Consider the following 13,471-nt stretch of genomic DNA (forward strand, 5'->3'; position numbering starts at 1 on the left):
GATTGTGAAATACTCAGACCAGCCCGTCTGGCACCAACAACCATGCCACGCTCAAAATTGCTTAAATCACCTTTCTTTCCCATTCAGACTTTCAGTTTGGAGTTCAGGAGATTGTCTTGACCAGGACCACACCCCTAAATGCATTGAAGCAACTGCCATATGATTGGTTGGTTATTGAACAGGTGTTCCTAATAATCCTTTAGGTGAGTGTAGAAACCTTTATCTCACAGGCTGGCCCACGGGAAACGCCTGTGCGCGTTTTACCAGCCGGCTTCGATGGGAGCCATTCGAAACACCAGGACAGGTCGGTTTCCGTAGTGTAGTGGCTATCACGTTCGCCTCACACGCGAAAGGTCCCTGGTTCGAAACCGGGCGGAAACAACCCGCGGTGCATGCGTGCTAGTGCACACAGTGCTGACCACAAGTGAAGGTCTGAAGACTTTGTACTTGACGACCGCTGTAAATGGTTTCTTGACAGTTGTTGAGCAGAAAGTTATTGATCTTCCGAGGGAAAGGTCTGAAATCCGGGGGGTTTGCATAGGAATCAAAAAATTCACCACGGTGGTCCTCCCTTAGATAAATAGCCAGCCAATGTTCTCCGGGCATATTTTTAGGGTGTGTGTTGATTATGTACATTGCAGGTAAATTCTTGATCTTAAATTTAGGCAGCTGATCGCAGGCGTAGACTCCTTGAAACAGTTTCCGTGAGCCGGCCAGGGCATTCATGATGTGGTTGAGCTCTCTGGTGTTCATTTTAATAATAATCATACGGAACGTTTCTCCTCTGATTCACCTCAATAATGTTGTCAAACACAGCATACACGACCATATTTACAGTGTGTGGTAGAGGCTGCTTGAAACGCATCTCCAAACGCATATTGCCCGTCTTCATCAGTGAAATATGTTGTCCACACTCTTCGTCAGGGGTCAGGTTGAAACCATACAGGGTGTAACCGCTGCAGTATTCCCGGCGATCGATCAGCAGAGTTTGATCCTTGAGATGGCGACCCGTAGCCAGTACTAGACTGTAATATTCACGAACCGCATTGCCGTTTTCAAAGTCAGGTTGAAAAGGTCTGGATGGAACCTGCACACCATCGACGTACAATGCTATAAATTCCGCGTTATAATGTTTAAAGTTAAAGGTGTTCTTGTTGTAAACCCCGGTAAATGCATCATTATCCACGAGACCTATAATAACCTGTTTTGGGAGCTGTCCTAGAAACAGATTTTCCTGGTTCATCACCCGTGTCCCTGCGGGGATACTGTGGACTTTCATATAGACTCTTTCGATCGGGTACTTGGCGTTTGCCGTCACTAACGCCAGCGCGTGTCCTAGTTTAACCGCCGGGGAGACGGACACTTATTTCACAAACAGCGAGGCCGATAATATGGTCAGTTTATATTTTTCCGTATCAGGGGTCATCAGACAAAAAGCACTTTTACTACGGATCATTTTAATTTTAATGTCTACCCCGTTGAGCATGAGTTTTTCTTGGAAAAATATGTCTGCATGGATATGCCCCATTAGCTCAAAGGTCCTCCCTTCTGTTGAAGAGGCCGATCTTTTTTGCAAACCCTTATTGAGTCCCTCTGGATCCTTGTCGTCCATAGCTTCCGGGATGTCTTTGAAGAGAAGGCCGGGGCTGAACTGTTTGCTTAGGGTCTCCTCACTATAATTAAGGATACACTCCATCATGACTCTATAGGGGTAAGTATTGCTGCTTTGACTAATGAGCCGATCTCCCAGGGTCACATCCACCTGTGAAAACATGGTGGCCACCGGGTAATTGATTAATTGATGACCCCAGCGTTGGCCGTCTTCTCGATTGCATCGCCATCCTAATCAGTCACTTTACAGTTCATTAAAATAAATGTGTTATTCAAATCAATATAATCCTCGCCATTGCCAGCTATAAAAAACTCCAGAGGGGCCGTGTCTGAAATTGCAGAAAGAGGGGGAATCTCTACATATATGATCTTATCTATACTCGTTTGAGTGTATGGAACTGTAAACAGATCCAGTTCTGATTTGACGCATTCTTCCGATAGACTGTTGACAAAAGACATGTTTAAAAGATGTATCCTGAGGCTCTATTTTTCTTTCTTTGAGACTTTCTTTTTGCAGGTTTTTTCTTGTGCTGCTTCCTTCTCCGAGTGTTTCCACGATATGTTGGAGAATGAGAGATTCTTCGTTTTTTGTTAGCCACGGATCTTCGTCGCCCTGGTGGACACATGCTGTTTCTTCTTTTACCCCCCCTCCTCGCCATTACCATGAGACCCGAACCCTCCTGATGCTCATGGCTAGCTGCCCGGTTCATAACATTGGTGAACACGTCACTAACAATATTTTTAGCCGCTGATTTCAAGTGGGGTCTGGCTATAGCAAAGCCTCTCTTAAGCAGGGGTACGGCCATTCTAAAGAGACCATGAAAGAGTCCTCCTAGACCGGCGCCATACATTGTGGGGGCTCCTACAAAACCGGGCAAGCCGTTCCCGGCTTGCATCTTGTAATAATCCACATAGGCGCTAGGATCTACATAACCCCTCGAGGTAGCCATTTTAATAATGTACAAACTGTTTCAGGGGTCGAAAATGTAGTTTGACAATAACTTTACTGAAGCGGAAGGGTACGTTGATATTCTGATCCGATTTTACTTCGATCGTGATGTTGTCAAATTGGGTCTTTGAGACTGGTACGTAGTGTGGCTTGTCATAAGTAATTGTGACCATGTCATTGCTTTTACCTTTAATAAGTACATTTCTCAAAAGGGGGACATAACTATCCCCGACCCTCTGGTGGGTTATGATATCCGTATACACATAAAGAGTGTAAAAGCCGCCCCACCACTTCTGAGAACCTGCTCTCTGTGTCAGAATAGATCCCAAATATACGCCCCAGTTGGCCGCTGGTTTGAATGCTAATACCTGGTTTTGACACCTTGTACACTCTGTTTTTAATAGGGTTGTAATATAGCTTGATGTTGGGGGTGCCTTCTGAGAACTGTTTATGCATCTCATCTAATATTTTATCCACATTGTCATAATAACCTCCTTGTATCGTGAATGTCCATTGACTCTTTTTAACATCATCAAAAATGGCGAAGGTGGCATCCTTATCTTGTAAAACAGCCCAAGTGTAAGGATACTGTATTTCCGCCAACCCCACTTCCCACGACCCCCTTAGATCTATAGATTTTCCAAATTGTACCGTGTAACTGGATATTTCATTTTTAGGGTATATATCGAGAGAGGCGTTACTGGGTAGAGTCACGTAGAAGCCTCCTGATTCCATCTTGAGTATCGAAAGTAATGCCCACAACACACCCGCGGGCAAGTTGTTATAAGGATTGAATATCACAAACCTGTTGTTCCGGGACCCAACTATTGAACTTTTCAGGCCATCCAAGCCATTTCATCAACACATATTTTTTCCGGTTCTGGGTTTTTTCAGCTAATATCTTTTCAACTCTGTATACACTGTCTTTACCCACAATAATTTTTTGTAACTCGGCTTCGTAAAACGTTCCTTCTATATCCTCCCCGTCATAGTCTTTTAACCGGTACACGGGTGGGTCTCTAGCCAACTGTTCGGTAACTGTAAAATATTCGTCAGAAAATGTTTCTTCATAACCTTTGGCAAAAGTACTCCTTAGCTTTGAAACGCGAACCACATCACCGATGTTGAACTTATAAGTAGTTTTTCCCTTCTTAATAAATGGTCCGTATAATTTTTTATAGACCTTAAAAGAATTACTTTGATCAACATCTTTAGGCTTCATTTTAATACTGGTGTGATACCCTTGGTTGTAAGCATCGATAAAATCCTGAACTTTATCAAAATACTTGAACGTGTTGACCGCTGTAAAATATCTCCACATTTTGGTCTTTATGGTGCGGTTAAACCTCTCCACTACCGATGCCCTAAGCTCATTACCGGTGGTGAAATGATGTATTTTGTGTCTCTTCAGTAGATTCTGAAATTCTCTGTTGAGAAACTCTTTTCCTTTATCAGTCTGCAGTTTTTTAGGACATCGACCCTGGGACAATATATCCTCAAAGGCCCTTGTCACCGCCCGACCTGTTTTATTATGTAGAATGCGAGCCCAGGCATATTTTGATAACACATCGATACACATCAACATCAATTTGTGACCATTGTTATGTTTTGATAAATTTGACATATCGACTAGATCCATTTGCCATTGTGAGTCTATGTCAGTTGCATATACGCGGTTTCTTTTAAAGTTAATCCTGAGAGGTTTATGTAAGGTATAGGCGTCTTGTTCCCGTAACCATTCTGAAACAACCACATCATTAACCTTCACTCCGGCCTCAGCGAGTCCTCTTTGAAAACCCTTCTTACCCGCCAAACCCCCAATCTTGGCTGGGTTGTAGTATAGTTCCTGCATTTGGGGAGCTTGCCGAGTCATTCTGTCAAATAACCACACAGACCCACACTATGCGCAAAGTTTTTATACAAGGTTTTTTATTCAACTTCAGGAGAGCAGATACCCCTTTTTAGACATTTGAGAAAAGTATAACATACACAACAATTTTTTCTACGGTCCAGACAAAAAGAAATCAGATGATTGGTTACTTGATCTATATCAACAAATATACCTGTTTCTTTATCTTGTAGGCACACACCTCAGTTACATATGTAAATAAAACAACAATATGACCTATTTTAAAAGTAAACAGAGGTGTATTAAACATGCTCAGTAAAAGGTCATACAGATGTTGATGAAATGGCCTAATATCATTCTTGGCCCCCTTGAGCGCTTCATCCCAGTGTTCGTACCCCCCGGTCTTTGTTACAGCAGCCATTAACTTTTCCAGGTTTGAAAGTTGATCCTCATCGATGGTTAAATCTGTAGAGAAAAGGCTCGCGTTGGCTACTTTTCTGTCAAGCACATGGTGTAATAGCGCTCTCAGGTTAGCTGCAGAGTGTTGATGACAGAACCAGTTGCAGAAGCAGTCCAGGGTCTGAGGTCTTGGAGAGTAACCGCAGTCAAAGGGTTCCAGAGTGTATACAAAATCTGGGGAATAGAACCAGGGGTGATCCCGGGTTTGAAGAGGCCTGTAGAGCCTGTCGACGTCCGCAGCTTTCAGGTAAGACATTCTCTTTAATTTTAAACCATGATTGAATTGTTGCGCCTTTTATCCTATCTCTTCACTACGTCACGACACACCGCCCTCTTAGAAGAGAGTAGCCCCTGAGCCGTCAGACCCCCCTCCAAAACCCCACACGTCGTCTGTTTTATCATCGTCGTCGTCATTCAAGGGGGATATATAATCCATAATCCAGCATATTCTCCTTCTAACCAAATCCAGTTGCGAACATTTGGTCAAGATGTCAAAACCATCATTTATACAGTTTATGACCTCTTTCAAGAACGGCCAGTCCACGGCGTCAAACATAATTTCAGTAACCTGTTTTTCTGGATCCTCCACACCCCCTTCAATAGGGTTTGTAATCAGGGTACTGCTAAACAAAACCTTACGATCTGTAGTTAGAGATAGACTCTTCACCACTCTACCGTAGTTCTGCAAGCTTTCCCATTCACACCTTTCAAAACCCTGAGTCGGAGACTCCATTTCGCATTCTCTTGGACCCTCTTGCAAGCCTTCTAGAGTCTTATCCACAAGCCCCAGATCTCTCCAGGCCATCACCTTCAACCAGTCCTCATAAGAGTATTCAATTACCGTCTCAAAAGGTTCCAACGTACCCTCCTTCTCTCCCAAAGCAAAAAGCTCCACTCCAACATAGCTGGGATCCCTTTTAAAGCGGTAACCCCGTCGAGCCCCCCAGAACAACACCCAGGAGCGTTCAATCTTCAAATTGGTGAGTACAGGAACCCTTGCCCGGGATTGTTTCTTGCGGGGTTTCATGTTGATGTCGCTGGACATGTTGAAGAAGCGGGATGTTTCTGATGCTGAGAATTAAAGAGGTATTGCCTAAAAGCAGCGCGGGTTCTTAAATAGAGAGGAGAGTTTCGGGGCGTTGCCTTCAGAGGGGTGGGGGTATTTATGGGTGGCCTTGATGTTCAGGGTTTTATGGGTGTACACTTTCTGACGGATATGACGTAGGAATAATTAAGGAAATAACTCTACCTAAAATCACGCCCCCCAATTATGACGTAGGAATATTAATAAGCTTAGGGCATACGTCATAACAAAATAGGCCGCGCCCAAAAAACCCTACTATCTACTCTTATGTAGTTGAAGGCGCAGTATAGCTCTGATAGTCTGGTGGTGACGGAAGACCACCAGCCGTTTGAACAAGCCATTCAGCATCACCTTGTTGGGCTAAGTGCAGGCACTGTCAGAGCGCAGGGCGTCCTGCCTTTGAAAGAGTTTCCGAAGTGTCCTGATGTGCCCTTTAGCAATGCCAAACAGGTCTGTGAAAATGGCATCCTTTCGCGGCACTTCAGACGCCATCTCACAGTCTAGCCGACCTGAAATGCCTGAGCCCGTTTTACCAGCAGGCTTCAACGGTAACCGTTTGAAGCAAGACGTGGCGGTGTCAGTTTCCGTAGTGTAGCGGTTATCACGTTCGCCTAACACGCGAAAGGCACAATAGCTCTGTGATTGTCTGATGGTGGCACAAGACGAGCAGCAGCTGTTTGAACAAGCCATTGAGCATCACCTTGTTGGGGTAAGTGTAAGTCTTGTCATAGCTCAGGGCATTCTTCCTTTAAAAGAGTTTCCAAAGTGTCCTGATGTGCCCTTGAGCAATGCAATATAGGTCAGTGAAAATAGAAACCTTTATCTCACAGGCAGGCCCACGGGAAACGCCTGTGCGCGTTTTACCAGCCTGCTTCGATGGGAGCCAATCGAAACCCCAGGACAGGTTGGTTTCTGTAGTGTAGTGGCTATCATGTTCGCCTCACACGCGAGAAGTCCCTGGTTCGAAACTGGGCGGAAACAACCCGCGGTGCACGCGTGCCAGTGCCGTGTTACCCGTCCTCATCTCTCTGCCCCATGGCCGGCCGTCGTTTTCTCTTCCTCGGAGTGGCAAGAAATCCTGACCTTGAGAACAAATGATCGCAGAAGGGTAGCTTTGCGAGGCGCTGGAACTGACACTTTTAAAATCGATACATGTCGTTGCTGTTGCAATACGACCGTAGCAGGATCGGTGACATTGCTGTTACTCTTATGTAGTTGAAGGCGCAAAATAGCTCTGATAGTCTGGTGGTGACGGAAGACCACCAGCCGTTTGAACAAGCCATTCAGCATCACCTTGTTGGGCTAAGTGCAGGCACTGTCTGATCGCAGGGCGTCCTGCCTTTGAAAGAGTTTCCGAAGTATCCCGAAATCGGTGCACTCAGAGCGTCCGTCCGTCGACAGGTTGAAATTGTAAACGCTGGTGTAGCCACTTTTAATTAAAATCTGATGATGATGATGATGATGTTGTTGTTGTTCTTGTTGATGTTGTTGTTGTTGTTGTTGTTCTTGTTGTCGTCGTAGTCGCCGTCATTATTAATGTTAAAGTAAAGCAGTAGTTAGATTTGTTGCTACCGTAAGGTGCAGAAGGCACAATAGCTCTGTGATTGTCTGATGGTGGCACAAGACGAGCAGCAGCTGTTTGAACAAGCCATTGAGCATCACCTTGTTGGGGTAAGTGTAAGTCTTGTCATTGCTCAGGGCGTTCTTCCTTTGAAAGAGTTTCCAAAGTGTCCTGATGTGCCCTTGAGCAATGCAAAATAGGTCAGTGAAAATAGAAACCTTTATCTCACAGGCTGGCCCACGGGAAACGCCTGTGTGCGTTTTACCAGCCGGCTTCGATAGGAGTTATTCGAAACACCAGGACGGGTTGGTTTCCGTAGTGTAGTGGCTATCACGTTCGCCTAACGCACGAAAGGTCCCCGGTTTGAAACCGGGCGGAAAGAGCCTGCTGTGGGCCGGCCCTTTTCGTCCTGCTTGCCCTCGTGGTTCCCCAGAGGCGGTAGGTGGCTTTTCTTCATTGGAGTTCCCGAAATTGTTGGACTCAGAGCGTCCGTCCGTCGACAGGTTGAAATTGTAAACGCTGGTGTAGCCACTTTTAATTAAAATCTGATGATGATGTTATTGTTCTTGTTGTTGTTGTTGTTGTTCTTGTTTTTCTTTTTGTCGTCGTGGTCGCCGTCATTATTATTGTTAAAGTAAAGCTACCGTAAGGTGTAGAAGGCACAATAGCTCTGTGATTGTCTGATGGTGGCACAAGACGAGCAGCAGCTGTTTGAACAAGCCATTGAGCATCACCTTGTTGGGGTAAGTGTAAGTCTTGTCATAGCTCAGGGCGTTCTTCCTTTGAAATAGTTTCCAAAGTGTCCTGATGTGTCCTTGAGCAATGCAAAATAGGTCAGTGAAAATACACTCACCTAAAGGATTATTAGGAACACCATACTAATACTATGTTTGACACCCTTTCGCCTTCAGAACTGACTTAATTCTACGTGGCATTGATTCAACAAGGTGCTGAAAGCATTCTTTAGAAATGTTGGCCCAAATTGATAGGATAGCATCTTGCAGTTGATGGAGATTTGTGGGATGCACATCCAGGGCACGAAGCTCCCGTTCCACCACATCCCAAAGATGCTCTATTGGGTTGAGATCTGGTGACTGTGGGGGCCAGTTTAGTACAGTGAACTCATTGTCATGTTCAAGAAACCAATTTGAAATGATTCAACCTTTGTGACATGGTGCATTATCCTGCTGGAAGTAGCCATCAGAGGATGGGTACATGGTGGTCATAAAGGGATGGACATGGTCAGAAACAATGCTCAGGTAGGCCGTGGCATTTAAACGATGCCCAATTGGCACTAAGGAGCCTAAAGTGTGCCAAGAAAACATCCCCCACACCATTACACCACCACCACCAGCCTGCACAGTGGTAACAAGGCATGATGGATCCATGTTCTCATTCTGTTTACGTCAAATTCTGACTCTACCATCTGAATGTCTCAACAGAAATCGAGACTCATCAGACCAGGCAACAACTGTCCAATTTTGGTGAGTTTGTGCAAATTGTAGCCTCTTTTTCCTATTTGTAGTGGAGATGAGTGGTACCCGGTGGGGTCTTCTGCTGTTGTAGCCCATCCGCCTCAAGGTTGTACGTGTTGTGGCTTCACAAATGCTTTGCTGCATACCTCGGTTGTAACGAGTGGTTATTTCAGTCAAAGTTGCTCTTCTATCAGCTTGAATCAGTCGGCCCATTCTCCTCTGACCTCTAGCATCAACAAGGCATTTTCGCCCACAGGACTGCCGCATACTGGATGTTTTTCCCTTTTCACACCATTCTTTGTAAACCCTAGAAATGGTTGTGCGTGAAAATCCCAGTAACTGAGCAGATTGTGAAATACTCAGACCAGCCCGTCTGGCACCAACAACCATGCCACGCTCAAAATTGCTTAAATCACCTTTCTTTCCCATTCAGACTTTCAGTTTGGAGTTCAGGAGATTGTCTTGACCAGGACCACACCCCTAAATGCATTGAAGCAACTGCCATATGATTGGTTGGTTATTGAACAGGTGTTCCTAATAATCCTTTAGGTGAGTGTAGAAACCTTTATCTCACAGGCTGGCCCACGGGAAACGCCTGTGCGCGTTTTACCAGCCGGCTTCGATGGGAGCCATTCGAAACACCAGGACAGGTCGGTTTCCGTAGTGTAGTGGCTATCACGTTCGCCTCACACGCGAAAGGTCCCTGGTTCGAAACCGGGCGGAAACAACCCGCGGTGCATGCGTGCTAGTACACACAGTGCTGACCACAAGTGAAGGTCTGAAGACTTTGTACTTGACGACCGCTGTAAATGGTTTCTTGACAGTTGTTGAGCAGAAAGTTATTGATCTTCCGAGGGAAAGGTCTGAAATCCGGGGGGTTTGCATAGGAATCAAAAAATTCACCACGGTGGTCCTCCCTTAGATAAATAGCCAGCCAATGTTCTCCGGGCATATTTTTAGGGTGTGTGTTGATTATGTACATTGCAGGTAAATTCTTGATCTTAAATTTAGGCAGCTGATCGCAGGCGTAGACTCCTTGAAACAGTTTCCGTGAGCCGGCCAGGGCATTCATGATGTGGTTGAGCTCTCTGGTGTTCATTTTAATAATAATCATACGGAACGTTTCTCCTCTGACTCACCTCAATAATGTTGTCAAACACAGCATACACGACCATATTTACAGTGTGTGGTAGAGGCTGCTTGAAACGCATCTCCAAACGCATATTGCCCGTCTTCATCAGTGAAATATGTTGTCCACACTCTTCGTCAGGGGTCAGGTTGAAACCATACAGGGTGTAACCGCTGCAGTATTCCCGGCGATCGATCAGCAGAGTTTGATCCTTGAGATGGCGACCCGTAGCCAGTACTAGACTGTAATATTCACGAACCGCATTGCCGTTTTCAAAGTCAGGTTGAAAAGGTCTGGATGGAACCTGCACACCATCGACGTACAATGCTATAAATTCCGCGTTATAATGTTTAAAGTTAAAGGTGTTCTTGTTGTAAACCCCGGTAAATGCATCATTATCCACGAGACCTATAATAACCTGTTTTGGGAGCTGTCCTAGAAACAGATTTTCCTGGTTCATCACCCGTGTCCCTGCGGGGATACTGTGGACTTTCATATAGACTCTTTCGATCGGGTACTTGGCGTTTGCCGTCACTAACGCCAGCGCGTGTCCTAGTTTAACCGCCGGGGAGACGGACACTTATTTCACAAACAGCGAGGCCGATAATATGGTCAGTTTATATTTTTCCGTATCAGGGGTCATCAGACAAAAAGCACTTTTACTACGGATCATTTTAATTTTAATGTCTACCCCGTTGAGCATGAGTTTTTCTTGGAAAAATATGTCTGCATGGATATGCCCCATTAGCTCAAAGGTCCTCCCTTCTGTTGAAGAGGCCGATCTTTTTTGCAAACCCTTATTGAGTCCCTCTGGATCCTTGTCGTCCATAGCTTCCGGGATGTCTTTGAAGAGAAGGCCGGGGCTGAACTGTTTGCTTAGGGTCTCCTCACTATAATTAAGGATACACTCCATCATGACTCTATAGGGGTAAGTATTGCTGCTTTGACTAATGAGCCGATCTCCCAGGGTCACATCCACCTGTGAAAACATGGTGGCCACCGGGTAATTGATTAATTGATGACCCCAGCGTTGGCCGTCTTCTCGATTGCATCGCCATCCTAATCAGTCACTTTACAGTTCATTAAAATAAATGTGTTATTCAAATCAATATAATCCTCGCCATTGCCAGCTATAAAAAACTCCAGAGGGGCCGTGTCTGAAATTGCAGAAAGAGGGGGAATCTCTACATATATGATCTTATCTATACTCGTTTGAGTGTATGGAACTGTAAACAGATCCAGTTCTGATTTGACGCATTCTTCCGATAGACTGTTGACAAAAGACATGTTTAAAAGATGTATCCTGAGGCTCTATTTTTCTTTCTTTGAGACTTTCTTTTTGCAGGTTTTTTCTTGTGCTGCTTCCTTCTCCGAGTGTTTCCACGATATGTTGGAGAATGAGAGATTCTTCGTTTTTTGTTAGCCACGGATCTTCGTCGCCCTGGTGGACACATGCTGTTTCTTCTTTTACCCCCCCTCCTCGCCATTACCATGAGACCCGAACCCTCCTGATGCTCATGGCTAGCTGCCCGGTTCATAACATTGGTGAACACGTCACTAACAATATTTTTAGCCGCTGATTTCAAGTGGGGTCTGGCTATAGCAAAGCCTCTCTTAAGCAGGGGTACGGCCATTCTAAAGAGACCATGAAAGAGTCCTCCTAGACCGGCGCCATACATTGTGGGGGCTCCTACAAAACCGGGCAAGCCGTTCCCGGCTTGCATCTTGTAATAATCCACATAGGCGCTAGGATCTACATAACCCCTCGAGGTAGCCATTTTAATAATGTACAAACTGTTTCAGGGGTCGAAAATGTAGTTTGACAATAACTTTACTGAAGCGGAAGGGTACGTTGATATTGTGATCCGATTTTACTTCGATCGTGATGTTGTCAAATTGGGTCTTTGAGACTGGTACGTAGTGTGGCTTGTCATAAGTAATTGTGACCATGTCATTGCTTTTACCTTTAATAAGTACATTTCTCAAAAGGGGGACATAACTATCCCCGACCCTCTGGTGGGTTATGATATCCGTATACACATAAAGAGTGTAAAAGCCGCCCCACCACTTCTGAGAACCTGCTCTCTGTGTCAGAATAGATCCCAAATATACGCCCCAGTTGGCCGCTGGTTTGAATGCTAATACCTGGTTTTGACACCTTGTACACTCTGTTTTTAATAGGGTTGTAATATAGCTTGATGTTGGGGGTGCCTTCTGAGAACTGTTTATGCATCTCATCTAATATTTTATCCACATTGTCATAATAACCTCCTTGTATCGTGAATGTCCATTGACTCTTTTTAACATCATCAAAAATGGCGAAGGTGGCATCCTTATCTTGTAAAACAGCCCAAGTGTAAGGATACTGTATTTCCGCCAACCCCACTTCCCACGACCCCCTTAGATCTATAGATTTTCCAAATTGTACCGTGTAACTGGATATTTCATTTTTAGGGTATATATCGAGAGAGGCGTTACTGGGTAGAGTCACGTAGAAGCCTCCTGATTCCATCTTGAGTATCGAAAGTAATGCCCACAACACACCCGCGGGCAAGTTGTTATAAGGATTGAATATCGCAAACCTGTTGTTCCGGGACCCAACTATTGAACTTTTCAGGCCATCCAAGCCATTTCATCAACACATATTTTTTCCGGTTCTGGGTTTTTTCAGCTAATATCTTTTCAACTCTGTATACACTGTCTTTACCCACAATAATTTTTTGTAACTCGGCTTCGTAAAACGTTCCTTCTATATCCTCCCCGTCATAGTCTTTTAACCGGTACACGGGTGGGTCTCTAGCCAACTGTTCGGTAACTGTAAAATATTCGTCAGAAAATGTTTCTTCATAACCTTTGGCAAAAGTACTCCTTAGCTTTGAAACGCGAACCACATCACCGATGTTGAACTTATAAGTAGTTTTTCCCTTCTTAATAAATGGTCCGTATAATTTTTTATAGACCTTAAAATAATTACTTTGATCAACATCTTTAGGCTTCATTTTAATACTGGTGTGATACCCTTGGTTGTAAGCATCGATAAAATCCTGAACTTTATCAAAATACTTGAACGTGTTGACCGCTGTAAAATATCTCCACATTTTGGTCTTTATGGTGCGGTTAAACCTCTCCACTACCGATGCCCTAAGCTCATTACCGGTGGTGAAATGATGTATTTTGTGTCTCTTCAGTAGATTCTGAAATTCTCTGTTGAGAAACTCTTTTCCTTTATCAGTCTGCAGTTTTTTAGGACATCGACCCTGGGACAATATATCCTCAAAGGCCCTTGTCACCGCCCGACCTGTTTTATTATGTAGAATGCGAGCCCAGGCATATTTTGATAACACATCGATACAC

General features: G+C 44.6%; 2 non-coding genes across 2 annotated transcripts; both read left to right on the plus strand.

Moving 5' to 3' along the window:
• Positions 1 to 308: 308 nt before the first annotated feature.
• Positions 309 to 381, plus strand: trnav-cac (transfer RNA valine (anticodon CAC)). The gene has a single exon. It is a non-coding gene; the product is annotated as a tRNA-Val (tRNA).
• Positions 382 to 9,642: 9,261 nt separating this feature from the next.
• trnav-cac (transfer RNA valine (anticodon CAC)) lies at positions 9,643 to 9,715 on the plus strand. Its single transcript has one exon. It is a non-coding gene; the product is annotated as a tRNA-Val (tRNA).
• Positions 9,716 to 13,471: the final 3,756 nt, after the last annotated feature.

This window comes from Amia ocellicauda (genome assembly GCF_036373705.1).
Source record: "Amia ocellicauda isolate fAmiCal2 chromosome 11 unlocalized genomic scaffold, fAmiCal2.hap1 SUPER_11_unloc_1, whole genome shotgun sequence".
In the NCBI taxonomy this organism is placed as follows: Eukaryota; Metazoa; Chordata; class Actinopteri; order Amiiformes; family Amiidae; genus Amia; species Amia ocellicauda.